This window comes from Lutra lutra, chromosome 5 (assembly GCF_902655055.1).
Source record: "Lutra lutra chromosome 5, mLutLut1.2, whole genome shotgun sequence".
Taxonomy (NCBI): Eukaryota; Metazoa; Chordata; class Mammalia; order Carnivora; family Mustelidae; genus Lutra; species Lutra lutra.
Genome location: NC_062282.1, coordinates 40,503,585 through 40,524,033, shown reverse-complemented (window position 1 = coordinate 40,524,033; position 20,449 = coordinate 40,503,585). Strand labels below are relative to the sequence as shown.

General features: G+C 42.9%; 1 long non-coding RNA gene across 1 annotated transcript in view; it reads left to right on the top strand.

The window, feature by feature from the left end:
- LOC125100730 (uncharacterized) overlaps positions 1 to 12,309 on the top strand; it is a 73,332-nt gene extending 61,023 nt beyond the window's left edge. The window contains exon 3 of the long non-coding RNA XR_007127633.1: positions 11,931 to 12,309. This is a non-coding gene — a long non-coding RNA (uncharacterized LOC125100730). The remainder of the gene's footprint in view (positions 1 to 11,930) is intronic.
- Positions 12,310 to 20,449: the final 8,140 nt, after the last annotated feature.

Here is a 20,449-nt window from a genome sequence, read left to right as displayed (position 1 = left end):
GTTACACAGCAATAGATAACTAATACACCACTAGTATATTATTGGGTTTAAAACAAAAAAACATAGTTTGGCACTTTGATAAATTATGACTTTCTACTTGAGTTAATTAACAATGGTTAATTTTATTTCAACCAGAGAGTCCTAATATCCTTCTAGTTCCTTACTTAGGGTTCTCCAGAGAAACAGAACCACAGATTATCTACCTATGTACTATTTATAGTTTCTATGTTTATGATTGAAGCAATTAAGCAAAAAAGTCAAAGATAATTTTCCATAAGATTATTATCTCAAAGTAACATATTTGAAGAGAAGTATGCTTTCTTCCAATGAGGTTATAAAAAGGAAAAAATAGGTTATTTTTCAAAAATATGCTTCATCATGCCTTTTGGCACCAACTGGATAAAGTAGTGAACATGTTCCTCTATTTGGTGACCTCCAACCTTCAAATTTTAACCAGCTTTACGAGGACGATACCTTGTGGAGGAAATTCCCAGCCCCTCATCTTCTTAACCGCAGCAGTGAGCCCCAGAGGCCATTTTGTAAAAGATGAACCCACCCTCCTAGGCCCAAACCCTCCCTTGGTAATTTGGGGGGCAGATAACATACAGGCCCTCCCACAGGTAAACTCTCTACATAAGTGCTCACAACAAGGGAACTTTGATTTCTTGGTGACCATGGCAGCCATAGAACTATACTGTTCACTTCTCAAGAAAGGCCTGGAGAAGGGAAGTGCAGGAATACTCCACTGACAGCCTCCAGTGGCTAACATCTGCAGAATCAAACTTTTGAGCCCAGGCCAGCCTGGTTCCAGGTCACCCCTACCTAATGACTGAGCACTAGAGGGCACTGACACCTGGACATTTCTGCCAACACGGAATACCCCTAACAGATAAGCTTCCCTCTGGAGCTCCCCTCAGGTCTACATCGTGGTCTGAGGCTCTTCCTGCCTGATCCAGTTTCCTCCCCACTCTCTCCTGTCAGGTCTGCATCCTGGTCTGAAAACTTCCCCGGCCCAGTCTACCTTCCTCTTCCTTTTCTCTTTCACAGGACTTACATATCAACAAACCTCTAATGCTCCTAACTCCATCTCAAGGTCCCCATCACAGAGGACCCAGCTAACTCAGTGGCCACAGTCAGTCATAGGATTGAAGAGAAGAGAAGAGGAAACCAATCTATATGTAGATAAAAGGAGAGGAAAGGAAGAAGCTGGGATCATGATTCGAGTCCCGCATCCCACTCCTTGCTCAGAGGGGAGTCTGCTTCTCCCTTTGCCTGCCGGCTCCCCCTACTTGTGCTCCCTCTCTTTCTGACAAATAAATAAAACATTTTTTTTAAAGGGGGGGAGAGTTAGGGTCACAAAACCACCACCCTAATTATACCCCTTACATAGCTCTATTAATATTCACCCCCCAGCCCACCTACCATCCATATCATCAGTCTGAAATAGATGGACAATCACCAAGAAAATTTCTCCAAGACAGAGTGGAAGAAGGGACATGGGGAGGGAGATCATTAACACTAATTGTGATAATCATCTTATACTATGGAATAAAGGGGCATTTTCAGCTAACTTAATCAAAAAAGAAAAAATATATAAATGTATAACTGTGAAGCAATTAAAAATAAGCTATTTTAAGAAATGAATTTGCTGGTTCTGCAGGCAGCAGAGAGGATAAGATACAGAATGTATTTCTATGTTCAATGACCTTTAATATTCAAACATATTTTAGCAGCATACATTAATTCAGTACCTACTATGTACCAGGTCTGGAAAAAGCATTGGTTACACAAAGATGAAAGACTGATCCCTTAAAAGCTCAGAAGCATGCAGGAGCAAATAATGAAAAAGAAGTCTGGAGATAAACCCTCAGAATGAAATTTCCTTTAGTTCAGTTGTATTCTTATTAGTAAAGAAAGGCAGGGACAAGAGAAGTTTTCCAAAGAGTTACTGAAGCATTGGAGCAATAATAAAATACGTCATTTTTTTTAAATGGGAATTCTTTGAAAATCAGGCACATTTTGAAATGAGTAAGAGGAATAACATACCAAATGTAACTACAAAGACGTACCAAGAGAAGAATGAAAGACCCCACACCAATGTCAACAGGAAATTACCTTGAGCCTATGAGTACCAGTTCCATGCCTGCCTGCCTGAATTCCTCCTGAGAGGTTTACATGGGCTGCACCACTGGTGAGAAGTCCCCTAGAAACTAAGCCCTCCATGGACAATTTCATATAAGTTTTCTCCTATCTTACAGATGGAGCTCACAGTCTAGCCACCATGGTCTACCTTCCTCAACTCTATTTAAATTCCATCTCAATTTCTTTGGACAGTAGTAGTCATTTACCAAGATGGCTCCCAAAGATCCTTGGTTCCACACTCTTGGTTGTATTCTGCCACATTAAATAGAGCTGACCTGTGCAACTAATGGGATATTGCAGAAATGACAGTGTGTGATTTCTAAGGTTGGTTACTAGAGACATTGAGGCTTTCACCTTACTCTCTCTCTCTAATTATTCCCTGTGAGGGAATCAAGTCACCATCATCGCACACTGGGAGGAACTGAGGACTCCTTCCAACAACCAGCACCACGTGAAGGGACCATTTTGCAAAGGATCTTCCAGCCCCATTGAAGTCTTTAGATGACTGAGCCCTGGCAACATTTGAACTGCAACCTCATGGGAGAACCTGAGACAGAGCCACCGACCTGAGCCACTATAGTCCCCTTCCTTCCGGGCGGTATAGAGAAACCTGGAAACAGGATTCTCTTAAAGCAGTGAATCTCACTTTGCTGCAGATTGGCAAAACCTTGACCGAGGTAGTTAGGTTCTCTTCCTCCAGGTGCCTGGGATGAACTTCACTCGGCTCTGGCTGTCACTTCTCTTTGGTCATTTAAGAGTCCTTCTGTGACCCTCTTACACTGTCGATGGGCATGCAAGCTGATGAAGCCACTCTGGAAAACAGTATGGAGGGGCACCTGGGTGGCTCGGTGGTTTAAAGCCTCTGCTTTCAGCTCAGGTCATGATCTCAGGGTCCTGGGATCGAGCCCCGCATCGGGCTCTCTGCTCAGCAGGGAGCCTGCTTCCTCCTCTCTCTCTGTCTGCCTCTCTGCCTACTTATGATCTCTGTCCAATAAATAAATAAAATCTTTAAAAAAAAAAAAACCAGTATGGAGGTTCCTCAAAAAATTAAAAATCAAGCTACCCTACAACCCAACAATTGCACTACTAGGTATTTATCCAAAGGATACAAACATAGTGATCCAAAGGCGCACGTGCACCCCAATGTTTATAGCAGCAATGTCTGCAATAGCCAAACTATAGAAATAGCCCAGATGTCCATCAACAGATAAATGGATAAAGAAGAGGTGGTGTATGTATATACAATGGAATATTACTCAGCCATCAAAAAGAATGAAATCTTGCCATTTGCAATGGCATTGATAGAACTAGAGGGTATTATGTTAAGCAAAATAAGTCAGTCAGGGAAAGACAAATACCATATGATTGCACTCATGTGTGGAATTTAAGAAACAAAACAGATGAACATAGGGGAGGGGCAGGAAAAATAAAATAAGAGGAAAACAGAGAGGGGGACAAACCCTAAGAGACTCTTACCTGTAGGAAACAAATTGAGAATTGCTGGAGGGGAGATGAGGGGATGGGATAACTGCGTGCTGGGCATTAAGAAGGACACTAGAAGTAATGAGAACTGGGTGATATAGGCAACTGATGAATCACTGAATTCTGTCTCTGAAAACAATAAGGCGGTCTATGTTAATTAAATTGAATTTAAATTTAAAAAAAAATTTTAAAGTAAATGTACAGGGGGAGAAAAAGAGTCCCTCTGTGGACTTGCCATTTACCTACTGTGACTTTCTAATCTTCTTGAGGCAAACATGAATAGAAAAATGCTTTGTGTGATCTCACAACTAAAAGAATAGACCTTTCCAGTATTGTATGAAGAATGACTTCTAAAAATATTTGTGTTACAATATACTCAGTGGATAGAAAGAAAGAAGGAGTAAGGATCATACAAAGCTAAACAACCCAGACTCCTGTAATTTTCAATTGCTATGAAACAAATTGTTCTAACACCTACAGGTCTAAAACCATAAACACTTATTGTCCTAGTTTCTGTGAGTCAAAAATTCAGTAGTGGCTTAGCTGAGTGTTTCAGTTCCTTCCAAGGTGGCATGATGGTGGTTGCAGAGTGAATGGGATCACATTATTATTGTTAAAATAAATCCACCACCTCTCCTCTCACATCCTGTATGTCGTGAGAGGGAATTCTTTGTTCTGAGAGGGCCAGACAAAGCCTGCATTGTCTGCCCCTGACTACCTCTCCAAGACCATCTACTTAAAATGTACCAGATTTGGGCACCTGGGTGGCCTCGTGGGTTAAGCCTCTGTCTTTGGCTCGGGTCATGATCTCAGGGTCCTGGGATCGAGTCCCGCATCGGGCTCTCTGCTCAGTGGGGAGCCTACTTCCCCTCCCCTCTCTCTCTGCCTGCCTCTCTGCCTGCTTGTGACCACTCTCTCTCTCTCTCTTTCAAATAAATAAATAAAATCTTAGGAAAAAAATTAAATTAAATTAAAAATAAAATGTACCAGATTCATATACTTTGCCTCAGCAACAATAACATCTAATGGTGTATAGCCCTCAGAATGTCCCTGGCACAGTTCTTAGGAATTGATAACATCTCATTTAATCCTCACTCAAATCCTATGAAGCTATATTACTATTATCCCAACTGGGGGGATGAAGTTGGAGATTAGTTTTCAATATATGAGGGGTGTAAACATTCAGTCCATTGCACGAAGATCCTCATTTGAAAACTACAGTAATCTCATGTTGTTTAATATAAGTAATATACCTCATTGGGCTTTATAGAAGCAGATGATGAGACAGATTCTGGAGTGCAAGATATTTGCTGGGGGTCAGCGCCTATGAAAAGTGATGAAGCAAGATTGGATGGAGGGAGAAGTCAAACGGCAAGGCAGAGCTGACAAAGCCTGGGCCAGTCTGCTCAGCAGCTCTCCGACAAGCATGTGTTTGTTGTCAGAGTTAGACAAGACGATGGTCCCTTACACACACTTTGCCCAGCCACCAGATGATTTGCTCACGGAGGCAGGGAGGCTTTTTTCAGCTGAGGTAGATTCTGAAGAAGCAGACAGATGAAGACGGTCTGTTGCAATATTCCCCGTTCCTTGGCAGTAAGTCCTATCTTGAAAGGAGATGTGGGTGATGCTGTTCCATGTCCATTGTATATGACATTTTAAAAATTATGTTCTGGAGCACCAGCCTTCTGCAAGGTGTCCTGGCAGTATCCCAAAGTTATGTGTCCATGATGTACCTATTCATACTCCCCGACTGGCGAAGCCAGGCTACATTCATGAGCACATCAAAGTCCCTGAGAGGTAATCTTGCAGTAACCAAACCTGTTTGGCATTGACTCATTGATTCACTCGTTTAGCCATAGAATACTTTTGGGGAAACTAATGACAATTCTTGAAACACCAAAAGAAAAAATGCTGTCAAGTACCATGTATCTCAGCTGTTTTAATTTTTTTTTAAGAATTTATTTATTTATTTGACAGAGAGAGATCACAAGCAGGCAGAGAAAGAGAGAGGAAGCAGGCTCCCTGCTGAGCAGAGAGTGAGATGCGGGACTCGATTCCAGAACCCTGAGATCATGACCAGAGCCAAAGGCAGAGGCTTAACCCACTGAGCCACCCAGGCGCCCCTCAGCTGTTTTAGATAGAAGATTCAATTCTTTTTGATAATGGAAATATGTCTTTGGTGGGGAAGAACATCAAAAGTTTGTTTATATATTCTCTCAACCTCTAAAGATAAGTATGGCTTGTATTTTTTTCCTTCCTTAATTGCTTTTAAGTAAAGTGGTAGTAAAATAAAACAAGTTGGTTAACAACCACTTTCTATAACTAATCATCATAATTACAGCTACTGCCTAAAACCTGGAGCTCATAAAGGCCCCATGAAAATAAGTCCGATGCTCAGTAGAGCTTCTCCACTGAGCCGCCTAAACCCACACAAATGAACCGGTTTCACACAGGATATTCACATGCACTCATGATACCCACCAATTTTAACTTAAGGATTAGCGGGAAGCTAATCCCTAGAGACCATTTATTCAGCACGCTGGAAGTTGATTTCTTTTGTGCCTCTGATCTATATCTGGAGAGTAACTAAAAGCAGCAAAGAACAGAAGTCAACAGATTTTGTGACTTTCATTTAGTGAAGTTGCTAAAGACATGTTAATTTTCTGATTGTCTCCCAAATGTTCCAGGCCTCCTACATTCAAGCCTCATCCCTACGCTGTTGAGCTTCCCTTTCTTCCCCCTTTGCTGGTTCTTTGCCTCCATCTTCTCCTACAGGATTTGAGTCTTGGGCAAACCCAGCACCCCTTGGACTCTCCCAAATACAGTCTTGGAGATACCGCATGGTGGTGGGCACGTCTCCTGCTAGTGCTATCCTCCACTCTTCTTGTCAGTATTCATTGTTTCTGGCTACTTTAGGGAGGCTGCCCCCACTGCCAGATCATTCCTGGGTTCCCAAAGGGGCAAATCACTCTACATGCTGAAGGGGATGCCTGGCTCCTGGTCCTTATTTTTCCCAAACACTGTAAAAAGCACAGCACAGAAATAGAAAAAATATTTCTCTCTCTGAGTCACACTTGGCCCTTTAGATCTGGAGATGCTGCTGCTGTGAACCCCAAGTCTCAAAATCCTTGCATCAGAATCTCCTTCTACTGTCACTTAATACCCCAAAACAGGAACCATACCTAGTCCCTGATGGTGGGCTGGGAAAAAAGAAAGTAGGAATCTCTCCCCATTGCCCTTTTTCCCCACAGAGAAACATCTTCCCTTTTTTCTTTCTCCACGCAAGTCACTCATAATTTCAGGCTACGGACCAGAGTAGCCCCAACAAACATAGTGGGGAGATTGTACCCCTGCTCAAATGGTTCAAAAAGAGTTTTTCCTACCATAGGATCCAGCATCCCCTCTTTGGGTCTTACCCAAAGGAAATGTAGTCAAGTGTCTCGTCTGCATTCTCATGTTCATTGCAGTATTATTCACATTACCCAAGATCTGGAAACATATCTAAGTCTCCACGGAGGGATGGATAAAGAAATTGTGGTATATACTTGTATATAAGTATTTTTCAGCCTTAGAAAAGCAGGAGATCATGCCATTTGCAACATGGATGAACCTGGAGGACATATGCTAAGTGAATTAAGCCAGACACAATAAGACAGGAACTTCATGACCTCACTTATATATAAAATCTAAAAAGGTCAAATATGTAGAAGCAGAGAATAGAATGGTGCTTACCAGTGGCTGGGGAGTGGGGGCAATAGAACGATGTCGGTCAAAGGGCATGAAGTTGCAATGATGTAAGATGGTAAGACTAGAAATCTGATGTACAGCATGATAACTGCAGCTATTAACATGGTATTGCACACTGGAAATGTGCTAGGAGAGTAGATTTCAGGTCTTCTCACCACACACATGTAACTGAGAGGATATGTTAATGAGCTTGACTGTGTAATCATTTCACTGCATATGCATATGTTAAATCGTCATCTGTACACCTTAAATATATACAATTTTGTTTTTTGAGAAAGCAGACTTTCTTCTCAGTGGCAAGGAAAATTAAAATTTTTTTCTTTCCAAAGACTCGAGGGAGTCATTTCCATTATCAGTGGGAGAAAGGGGGATTTGTGGGCTTGTCCACTCTACAGACGCAGTTCTTCTGCATCTGTCGATGAAGAACATTGGACACTTAGGGGATGATGGGCTGAGAGTTTACTGCGGAAGAGGTTACAAACTCATACATGTGACAGTCATTCAGCATTTCCTGCTTATATCTTCCTTCCCATTATGTGAACCATGAGAAGCAGCTGGTGGGGGAAAACAGGTTTAATTTCCAAAGTTTCCAAAGATTAACATGTTACATTTTTAAAACTGCACATTAGGAAAGGTTACGTGTTTATGCTTCTTAAAAAGAAGCATAGAGGGACACCTGGGTGCCTCAGTGGGTTAAAGCCTCTGCCTTCGGCTCAGATCATGATCCCAGGGTCCTGGGATGGAGCCCCGCATCAGTCTGTCTGCTCGGCAGGGAGCCTGCTTCCTCCTCTCTCTCTCTGCCTACTTGTGATCTCTGTCTGTCAAATAAATAAATAAAATCTTTAAAAGAAAGAAAGAAAGAAAGAAAGAAAGAAAGAAAGAAAGAAAGAAAGAAAGAAAGAAACATAGAACTAATGTTGACGGTGCCCAGCCCAGAACTCAGCCAACAGCTCCCTCGAGTACTGAAGGCTCCTGCTGGTCTCCAGCGAGGGTGATCGCTGGGCAAGGGAGCTTCCATATGTAAGGCTGGCAGGAGGGGGAAAGGAATGAACCCCACCCAGGGATGCACCTTCAACCAAAGAGGAGCCAGAGCTTGTAAATACCCCAAGCCCCTCACCTCCCTGTGGGGCAATTCTGAGTGGTCTCCGAAGTTGCTCAGAAACATTTACTCCAGCAGCCACGGTAGTAACCTCTTTAACGCAAACTTTAGTTTGTCCTTTTCTCTGTCACTTGCCCACTCCCTCATCATATTTCCTCTCAGACTAATAACCTCTATCCAAATCCTTGTTTTAGGGTCTGCTTTTGTGGGAGTCCAAAGACAGAAACCACATATAAAAATCTAGGATTTCAAAATCTTACATGCCGTCCCACAGACCTCCTGTGGTGTTGGCTTCTGGAATGTGTTAATAGAATCGGCATTTTATTTTAAGGATAGATGGAAAAATTCCTGTGTCTGCACCGAGTCTTCACAGACCAGGAGGAAAGAGGTGGATTAGCTAGCTACAAATGGCCTGCCGTTGATAGCAGGGAGCAAGATAGAAAGGCTTAGAAAGCACCTTCAAGAGAGGGAGGAGGTTGAATGCACTTTGGTTAGGCACGTTAGAACCCTGGAGGGGGCTTGCTGGGGCAGGAGCCTGGGTCTTCTGCTAGTCCTTATGATTGGCTCCAACTGGGGTAATGTCTGAGAGTCATGGACAATTATTTCACATCACTGAAAGATATAGGAAAAACATGAAGTGTGCATTAAAAGGAGAGGGGAGCAAGCTTTTGCAAGCCTCTTGCAGAAGGCAATGCAGGAGGGAGCATTAGAAAGGGGTCTGACAGACCAGTCATGAGGGAGGAAACTTGGAGGTACCCCTTACAGGCACCCCGGGACCTCACTCTGCCTGAGAGAGCAGACTGCGACTTCTCACTATGCAGTGGAACACGGAAAGGCATCTTTGGAAGCAGAGGCCACTGTAAAGGGACCTAGGCATCAATATTTTGCCACCAGAACTGGGAAGATGGGCCTAAGAACATCAACTCTAGCTGCTAGGTGAGTGGCTTTCAGGTTTTAAAGGCACCACAGCTGAGATGGGGCGCTTCTGGAAAGAACTCCAGCGCTCCAGTGGGCAGTGCTGGAACCACACTTGCAAAAGAGTCAGAAGCCACAGTAGAGGGCTTGTTCTGGGTGTGGGGGCCTAAAAGTCTAGAAGGGGGCCAGAAAGTTCAGAAGAAGGGGAAAGCTCCAAGATCTGGTGCGGTCCCCCTGGCCATAGTTATATTTTAACTATCATTCATGGAGAGGAAGACTATTAAGTGGGGAAATGAGTGATCCTGCCCCCAGGATCTTCTCAGGAGTGAAGAATACCAGGTGAGGCCAATACACAGCCACCTGCTCAATGTTGAATAAGTTTCCGTTGTTTTTTCTTTCTCATGAGCTGTGAGGGCCCTGAGTTTGCCAAATATCTTCATCTAGCCCTTCCATTCTGCTCCTGGCCAGGGGGCTGAACGGCAGGAATTACATCAACAGGGTTCCAGGACCTCTGGCTCCCACTTGGGTTTGGCCAGTGGGACTCTCTGCCAAGATATCAGATGGAAAGCAGGGAGGAAGGCTAGGGTGCTTATTTCCCTGGCTCCCTTTCCCCAAGTGGCTCTGTACCTCATGGGAGATCACTACTTCTCTCAAGAGCACCTGCTCTACAGGTCTCCCTCCTTCCAAGTTTGACTCACCTCTCCCTTACTTGTTTTTTAAGGTAACAATTCTGTTGCCTCTCCCTGTGATTCCTCTATATCCCACCCACTCCTTTATATTTAGTCCTTTTGTAAGTAAACCATGTTTAAATCATCCCAGTTTAAATATACCATCTGCTTCCCTTTAGAGCCCTAGCTCCTACGTAGCATGATGGTAGGGAGGGGATGAACAGTGGTTGGAGCAGGGTAGAGAGAAGTGTCACCTTGTCAACCCCAAGGCTCTTCACCTTAGAAAGAGCAGATAGACAACTCCATGTCAGCCCCAAAGCAAGAACCTGGAACAAGGTCCAAAGCAGAATGTCTATACATGTCTACACAACTATGTTGAGGAGAGCCAAGAGTAACACGAAAACCTGAGGATAAACAGGGTAGGTCTGGAGATGAGAATGGAAGAATGAACCCAGCCATGTGGCCAGTGTTGGCTCCAAATATGCTGTTCAATTGAGACAGCAAACTCATCCCTTTCTTGCCAGACCTACCTCTTGCACACACATAGACACACACACACACACACACACACACACACCAGAGGCTTCCCCAGGATCAGGAGCACCCATGAAGGTGGACGGAATGGAATGGAATGGAATGGAATGGAATGGAATGGAATGGAATTCTGTGCAGGAATGGAAGAGGCAACAGATGGGGGTCAGCTTCTCACTGGGGAAGATCTGAACTCTCCTCAGAAGCCAAACTCATTCTGTTGTTCTTAGAGTCTTCGAGAGCCTGCTAGCTGCTGACCAGGTCTACCCAGGAGAAGAACCTTGCCCTGGTTATGGACTATTCACCTATTTGTCCTCTGACGAGAGACCCAGGTGGAGGGCAGGAAATATCATAGGGAAAATAAGGACTGACTGGCAAGACAACATAGCAGGTGAGGGAAGGGAGGAGAGGCTGTGGAACATTCTCCCAGGTGGATATTTTGCATGAGAGGCAGCAGGGAGGGACGTGCTGAGAGAGGAACCATGGGAGAGAGGTAGGATGGTGGTAGGCTCAGTCCGGTAGCAGGCACCCAGCTCAGGCTCACAGAACAGCTCTGAACTCCTTAGAAGTGCTGCGGTTGGGCCCATTTTTGGTGCGTAAAGGACTGACAGGCATCGTTTTCCACTTGGCGTCTAGAAGCCCTTACAGGCCAAGACTTAGCGCTCTAGGCAGGACAGAGGCTCCAGGAGGTGACACATGACAAACAGGAGAAACTTGACCTACGTAAGGGGCACAGCAGGCACAGGCTGACTGGTGCAAAAATGAGACCCTGCCTGGGGTTCCCTAGAAAGGTATGATAGAGAAGATCTTCTGTAGGGGGATTAAAGCGTCTCCCTAAGTGAGCCGTAAGGATAACGAGCCAACAAATGTTGGGCTCAGATGCTAACAAAACCTGTTCCCATGGGATGACGCTACACAGAAGTGCCAAATGAGAAAGGTGTTCTCCCCTCCAATACGTTGACATGGAGAGAAAAGAACTAAAGAAAAGGCATAATGGAAGAGAAATACACAGTAATAACCGCAGTCTTTTCTAATGGTGTCTGACGTGAGTGGGGACCTAGAGGAAAGCCCCTTTCATGGGCTGCTGAGGAGCCGTCAGACTTCCTCAGATTCTCATTAAGAAAAGCTCCTCAAGGGCTTCAGAAACGCTGGCTCCAGCTGCCAAGCACCCAGCCTCCACTAACACTGAAGAGTAGAAAGTAAGTGACTCAGTTACCTGCTCTCTGGTTAATGCTATAAGCCGAAGTTCATTTTCCTAAAACTTTACAGAAAACTTCTATCAATACACAGGTAGTATAACTGACCTCCAAATTTACCTGCCATTATTTTGTTGTCTTATCTTGTAGTTTCCTATTGCGATGACACTTCTGCAGGAGCTCCGTGGGAGAATGAGGTCTTCTGAGTGGCTGAAAATAACACTGTGTTAGCTATACGTTTTGTTTATTGCTCTCTTCTTTCATCTGTCCAACAACCCTATGACCTAAGTACTGTGACCAAGCCCATTTTCCAGATTTGAAACTGAGGCACAGGGAATATAAATAGATGGCTTTAGGTAGAGAGCTGGGATATAAGGAGCAGAGCCCTGAAGTCCAAGCTTTTAACCAATGGGCTGTACCCTGGAGGTGGCTGTTTGCTTCCCACACCCCATGCATCTCATACGAGATCAGAAAGAGCTTTGATAATGGGGGGAAGGGAAGGGAGATGCCTGGCACTGGCACACACATTTCATGAAAACTGTTGGAAATAAAATAAGGGAGAATGTATTCTTAGGATGGATACACAAGGGGTTTCTTGGTGTCTCAGTCTGTTAAGTGGCTGCCTTTGGCTCAGGTCATGATCCTGGCGTCTTGGGATCAAGCCCCACATTGGGCTTCCTGCTCGGTGGGAAGTCTGCTTCTCCCTCTACCCTTCACCCCACTCATGCTCTCTCTCTCTCTCAATAAGTAAAATATTTAACAAAAAAATAATTAAAAGATGCATACACAAAACCGATTTAATCTAATAAGGGCTATTTTGAAATCTAGAAGAATCCTCATTATGACCTCTGCACTTGCAAGTCCAGAATAGCACCGGTGACTCAGGGGGAAGAAAAGCCCACTAGAGCAGATGCCATCTAGAACTTGTCATTTCTGTTCTAAATGTCATTTCATTCATTTTTTCTTGAACACGATATATTTACACCATTTAGTGCAGCACACAGTATGAACTAGTAAACAAGTCATTGAAATCAACAGTGATCAGGGTGCCTGGGTGGCTCAGTTGGTTAAGTGGCTGCCTTTGTCATGATCCCAGGGCACTGGGATAGTGTCCTGAGATGGAGCCCCACATGGAGCTCTCTGCTCAGTGGGGAGCCGCCTTCTCCCTCTCCACCACTTGTGCTGTCTTGCATTCTCTCTCTCTCTCAAATAATACATAAATAAAATCTTAAAAAAAAAAAGAAATCAACAGTGATCAGTGAAATTCAGAGAAGGGGGGAAACACAAAAAAGGGTGTGAAAATAACTTACATCTGTGCTGTGGCCAGAAGTGTGCTGCTAGGTGTAGTGAGCAAAATCAAAGCTGTGTAAGCCAGGTTTTCTCCAATTCTCCTTTTTTTTTTTAATTTGAAAGAAAACAGCAAAAGGAATAAGAAATTAATACTAGATATTTTGTGTAAATAAAAATCTAAATGTACCTCAAATCATTATTATTAGGGGTCAGACATGCCTTCAGGGCAACGGTACTGTTTTCTCAAGATTAGGGGCAAAATTGGAAATGTCTCTTTCTCTCAATTGTGGCAGAAGAGAAAAAGGAAAGTGGCTTTCTGTCAAGAGCCCTGCATACTTTTCCTGAAACCTAACTCGAACTTCTCTGTTTTCATTCTTCAGTCTCTGCGACTCCATCCCCTTCACCATCCTCTCTCTTTCCTTCTGCCTTTTGTACCACAAGGGAGAGGTGAATTGGTGAAAAATGAAAGACTGCATTCTTCTTTCCACCTCATTCATAGTAAAGAGTGAACCAAGAAATTTATTTATAAAGAAAGAACCAGATCTGATTTAATGAAGCATCGGTTTATGACCTAAAAAAAGAAAGAACTAGAGACCATATTAGTAGCATATTTAACCACAACACCCACTCCCCCAATACCCCAGGCTTCCTGGCCTGCCCAGAAGTGATCTTCCTTGCTCAGTTGTAGGGCTAGACTCTGTAAGCCAAGTACCAGGACAGTTTTTCTGGGAGGCTCCCTTATCTCCTCAAAAATGTCTGGTCATATCTGATTAAATGAGCATTTTTCCCAAATATGACATTCTAGGCAAAGCTGTGCTTGCTCAATCAATTTTCCCAGTTATGACCTGGTTTAAAAAAAAAAAAAGCCAACAGATTCTTATTGAACTTCTGCAAATAACTATATTGTTGTGAAAAGCAGAAATACTCAATAATAGTTTCTGAATTCAGGAGACAGGAGGTGGGGAGGAAGTCAGTGAGAAAAATATATCATTTAAAAATATTCTATTTCAGTTTGTAGAGTAAAGGCAACTAAACTGTTCTGGAGTACAGATAAGCTGAAGAGAAAAGACTTCCTTTTATATCTGGAAAATATAGCATTAAACAGCATCAATAATATTCCAAATGCACAACTACAGTCATGCCTCATCAGTACTTTCAGTTCCTTGTGATCAGCTCTTGCTCTGTCATATCTTGTGTTAGCAGCTTTATGAAGCCATCTGCTTCTCAACTACAGAATTCTGGAAATCCTGACTCAATCTTCAGGGACAGATTAAAATCTGTCTAAGCAATGCCATCAGAAGCCTGTACCTAAGAGTCCCTATTCCTTGAAGTGTCATTAGTCCAAAGCACCTGGAATAGTGCTTCTGTGGGGTTCTGAGACAGTCCTTGTTTTTATTATTAAGCAAATATGAGAAATTCCAGAATATTCAGCTATTTAATTTTATTGTTCATTCATCTCCTATAGTGAAAGAATCATGCTTTTCTTTTTTTGTTGTTAAAAGATTTCATTTATTTATTTGACAGACAGATCACAAGTAGGCATAGAGGTAGGCAGTGAGACAGGAGGAAGCAGGCTCCCTGCTGAACAGAGAGCCCGATGTGAGGGTCGATCCCAGGACCCTGAGATCATGACCTGAGCTGAAGGCAGAGGCTTTGACCCACTGAGCCACCCAGGCGCCCCAAGAATCATGCTTTTCTTTTTAACTGTAGGTTAAGTCTGTTAAATTCGTATGGGTAAAATGTTATCAGTACAATACTTTAGAAGTTTTGTACTTTGTGGGCAGTCCCAAAAGGTATGTCAGTATGCTAATTTTTCAATAATATGTGGAAGCGGGGGCACCTGGGTGGCTCAGTGGTTAAAGCCTCTGCCTTCGGCTCAGGTCGTGATCTCAGGGTCCTGGGATCGAGCCCCGCATCGGGCTCTCTGCTCACAGCAGGGAGCCTGCCTCCTCCTCCTCTCTCTCTCTGCCTGCCTCTCTGCCTACTCATGATCTGTCTGTCAAATAAAAAAAAAAAAAAAAATCTTTAAAAAAAAAATAATAATATGTGGAAGCACAGGGAAAGCACAGAAATAATATGAAATCGTTCTGATGAGATTTCCTGTATTTATCAGAATTTGTGGTGTTATACACCAAGAATATACTAAGGATACCAAGTAAAGTGAGTCGGTAAGTCTGGAGCAAGTCCTAAACACTACACTTTAATAAAACTTCAGACGTACGTCTAACATACATCTCCAAGTAAAAACCACGGGCCAAGAAGATGCTAGATTCCAATTTTAAAAAGTCAGGTCGTAGCCAAGTTTTAAATAAAAAATGAAATTATGACTGATAACCCTATCTTGCTGTCGACTTACTACAACATCAGTCAAAGAACCACTCTGAAGGTTTTCATTAACATGTTGGAAAATAATACAAAGTTAACCCACACATGGCGTTAGAGAATCGCGCTGAGCCACCACTAGAGGGCACTATAAACAGATTACAGAAGAAACCCCCAGTTCCTGTAGTGCTGCGCGGGGCTGACTGCAGCATTTGTCCCACAGAATCTTAAACTGTTGGTAACAAGAGTGAGAAGATGCATCTGAGACTGGGTGGATTTGAACCTTCATATCTCATTGCCATACCAGCTTCATGGATGATACTTAGGGGATTCCTGTGTAGAGATGTCTGGAGTAGTACTAGACGGTTCGTTCCTCTTGCCTACCGTCTCGTTTGACCTTTCACTTCAGGCTTTATTTACTTCAATAGTTTTTAAAATATTTTATTATACAACATCAAATTAAAGAACATACACATCTTTATACTTACCCCAAGGTTTAGTAAGGAGATAAGATACTTGCTTCAGATATTTTCAAAAAACCAAAAACAGTACAGATAGAGTTGAAGCCTTTTTGAACCCTGTCCCAGCTCCATTTGCTTCCCTCCTGTGTTAAACAGTTCCAGAAGAGACCACTATTCTGTCATCAATAGGGGCTGTTCCAACACATGCGCAACGCTTTTATCCCATATAAGGAAGCACCATTCATACTATAACCTATTGCTGTGTTCCAGTGGGCGCTATTCCTTCCTTTCCCTAGCATTGTTTTCTTTATTCCTGCTGCTAGATTAAAAAATATGTTTCTGGGGTGCCTGGGTGGCTCAGTGGGTTAAGCCTCTGCCTTCGGCTCGGGTCATGATCCCAGAGTCCTGAGATGGAGCCCCGTGTCGGGCTCTCTCCTCAAGTGGAGAGCCTGCTTCTCTCTCTCTCTGTGCCTGCTTCTCTGCCTACTTGTGATTTCTCTGTGTGTGTGTCAAATAAATAAAATCTTTTTTAAAAAATAAAAAAATAAAAATAAAAAAATATGTTTCTTCTCATTCTTTTAGAACTATATTTCCAAACCAGTGTACATATTACATTTAAGGACCTTAGAATTTTTAAACCTGATCTTCCCAATCCCCATTCTTCACGTCATCTATCATATCGTTCTTTTTCACCATCATTGTCCATCACCCGTTAATATTTGATCTCACATTTCTGAGTGGTGGGAGGAAGCATCTGTGTGCATCAGCTCCATTTATTATGCTGCTGGGAGTCTGCAAATAACCTTCTAATGGGTCTTCCTTCAAATCCATCTAAACATTACTCTCTGATTAATTTTTGCACAGCACAGCTTTCTTTCATTACACCTTGCTACACCCTGTGAACTCTGTATTACTTTCTAGCTCAAGTGTCTACTGATAATGTTTGAAAACATATAATATGTCACATCATATTTTTTCTGCCTTCTCTCACTTTTGCCAAACATTACATGCTTCCCTAATTTAGAGCACGACCCTTCTCCACTGACCAGCAATAACTTATGTGAGCATTTCTGTATCTATGCTTATTATACCTGGAGGCAATTTTCCTCTTCTTTTTCTCTTCAAATCTTGTCCCTCTTCCTAAACCCACTTAGAGACCCATTTGTGAGAAGCCTTGTGCCAACTACTCCATTTCCACCTTTATCTCTTCCCTTTATCTCTTGGCTCTTAGACTTTTAAAGTCTATCACACTATTTAACAGTGATCATATATTCTTTTAAGCTCTCTGTATTCCTTACGGGACCATTCCCTCTCGATTAGAAAATAACATTGGTTGTGTATTGGCTCTTTCATTTAATTGACAGATGCAGTAGTATTTATTAATTTGAATTCAACTTCAAAACACTTTTAGCAATTAAATACACATTTGTCTACTGTGTGTAAGAGAATTTGCTGGACTGCTTTTATAAAAGATTTCTGACTAAATCAGTGCTTCGTCCCTTCCTTGTTATTTCAGATCATCATCACAGTCATTCAAATATTTAGTGAGAATGTATTGTAAGTCTCTATGCTACACATCAGGGGGAGATGCAGAGAAATACCTACTCACTAGAAATCATGCACAAGAGATGGTAGAGTCTGGACTGCCTGAGTTAAAAATCTCAGTTATACCACTTACTGACTATGTGACTTTTGAAATTCCTCTTCATGCTTTAGGTTATCATGCAAATAAGAGCAAATGGCCATCTGAAGCCACATCACTGGACTAATGTAGACAGGAAAACAGCTAGGCGTGTGAGTCTTCAGTTACATATTCTAGGACAGCACACAACAATCTGACAGATCTGGACATTGGATTTCCAGAGAGGGGCCTTCTGCCCTTGGGTTGTGGAGCTTTTAAGCCAGATAATTAGGAAAGCTCAAGCTCCTCTCTGCTGTCGTCAGAGGCTGGACTGCAGGAGCAATATGGTGGGGTAGGTTTTGCCTCTAGCCCTATTTTTCTAGTTCAGCACTGGTAGTTGAAGGTAGAACCAGCCCTTCGGTCTGCAAGATCACGGAACTAGGGTACATACCAGTGGCAGGACCCATCACCTTAGAATTGATGGTTGGGAAAGCATTGGTACAGAGTGCCAGCCTTGTGTTTGGGGACGGCCCACAGTTTAAGACAGTAAGTCCTGGTCAGTTTCCAAGGAAATTTGCAGTAAGCCAGCTCCTTTCTTCCACGTCAGCCTATCAAGGATCAGTCTCAGACAAATTACTCTTATCTCTCACTTTCTTCATCTGTAACATTGGCATAATTAGCAGCTACCCTCATGGCCTTGGTGTGAGTTCAAATGGTTTACATATAGTATGCATAAAAGAGTAGCTTGTGCATGCTAAGAGCTCAATAAATATTAGCCCTAATTATGAGTGTATATAATTATAGCATATGTGCCTTTCAAGTGAAACCATGCTATACAAGTTTAGAGTGAGTCACTAACTAGAATTTCCAGAAACTATAATCTACATCAATCCATAGTTTGCCTCCTCTCAAATCTGCCTGTATAGAATCTCACATCATGTTGTCAGCTTTCCTGTCTGGAGTTTATACTCTCTTTCTATCTGCTTGCTTTGATCCCTGGATCCCAAGGCCTGACCACATCTGGACCTCACTTCTGCCTGTGAGCTAGGTGATCTGAGTGGCTTAGTACCACCTGGCTCCTTCTTACTTGTGGACATGCCAGACCTCCCAAAGACCTTAGTTCTTTGCTAGATTCTTTACTGCAATTTGTGTTACCATTCACCCTGGACTAAGGTCTGCCATTTCTTCCTCCTCTAAAGCCTGTCCTTTACTTTCCCTTCTCCCTCCTGAGATCATGTGTGACACTTCAGTGAGGCTTGTCTTAGTTTAGGCTGCTATAACAAAATACATAGACTTTTAAACAACGAACACATTATTTCTCACTGTTCTGGAGACTGGGAAGTCCAAGATCAAGGTGCTGACTGATTACGTGTCTGGTGAAGATCCTCTTCATGGTTTTCAGATAGCTATCTTCTTGCTGTATCCTTATAGAGCAAAGAGAGAGAGGTCATCTCTTGTGTTTCCTCCCATAAGGGCTCTCACCCCACCATGAGGCACTACCCTCATGACTTAATCATCTCCCGAAGGCCCAAACTTCATATTAGCATCACACTGGGGACTGGGCTTTCAACATGTCACTTTGGGGAAGACACAACGAAGTCCATAGCAAGGCTCTACCATCTGATATAACTTTTGTTCCTACGTTTTCTAATCTCTCAGTCTTGTCATCTCTTGCAGCATTTCTTCTGTGAGCAATAGAACTGAATTGTGACATATTTTTAGGATATTATGAGACACATGCTAGTACTCAAGAATGACTAAGACAAAGCCCTTACTATCAGGGGACTCACAACTTGCAAGAGAGACCAACTATAACAACATCATCAATTAATTTGTAATAGTATGTATAGGGTAGCCGGCAAATACAATTATCACTGAGAAAGGGATGTATGGGTCACAGTTGGATTTCTGTCATCCTTCGTGTGCCAGACCCTGGGTTTAAAAAAGGGGGGGGGGAGGCTTTTTCTCCAGGAGTGACAAAATTGACACCTGAGTACACAAAGCAGGTAGCAATAAAGAAGAAAATCCTACAAGCTCATTTCCATATTTGCTTCAAGTATCTATTCTTTCTTTCTTTCCATCTATCTATCTATCCTCTATCTACCCATCTCTCCATCTGTTCATCCATCCACCTACCTATCTAGCTGTTTAGCTGAACCATTTCAGAATAAATAAGACCTCATGACATCTCATCCCTTAATACTTCAACATGCATGTCAAAAAAAAAAAAAGAAAAGGAAAAAACCTAAGGACATTCTTTTATATAACCACAACACCATTATCAACACCACACCTAACAATTAACACAAATTCTCTAATCTACTCTATCAGCCAACTGTACTTTATTGCCCCTTTGCTCCCCACCTGCAGAGGTGTTATCCACCTTCTCTTTTGGGCTCTGAGCCCAGAGAGAGACTGTCATAGCCAGGCTCCCAGCTGGGTTCAGCCAAGAACAAGCACCCACGAGTATTAGGGGCCAATAAGAAGCACCAGAAAGGGTTGATGGGTGAGGGCAGCTGGGACGCTTTTACTCTGCTCCTCCCTGCAAAGTTGCTGGTCTGGCCTTGGCTGCGTCACATCAGGCTTCCCTATTAACCTCAGGTACATCAGCATCCTTTGTTGGTTGGTTTGGTCCTGACCGCACTTCTCAATAGTACCACCATTAAATACTCATGATTAAGTTTCTTTGACTTTGCCATCTGTTTCCTGTGAAGATCCTGCCTGTATTGAATGACCCATATTCAAATGCTCATGATTGATCCAAAGTATTTTTAAAGCTTTTTTTTTTAAATTTTTTATTTATTTATTTGACAGACAGAAATCAGAAGTAGGCAGAGAGGCAGGCAGAGAGAGAGGAGGAAGCAGTCTCCCCGCTGAGCAGAGAGTCTGATGCGGGGCTCGATCCCAGGACCCTGGGATCATGACCTGAGCCGAAGGCAGAGGCTTTAACCCACTGAGCCACCCAGGTGCCCCTT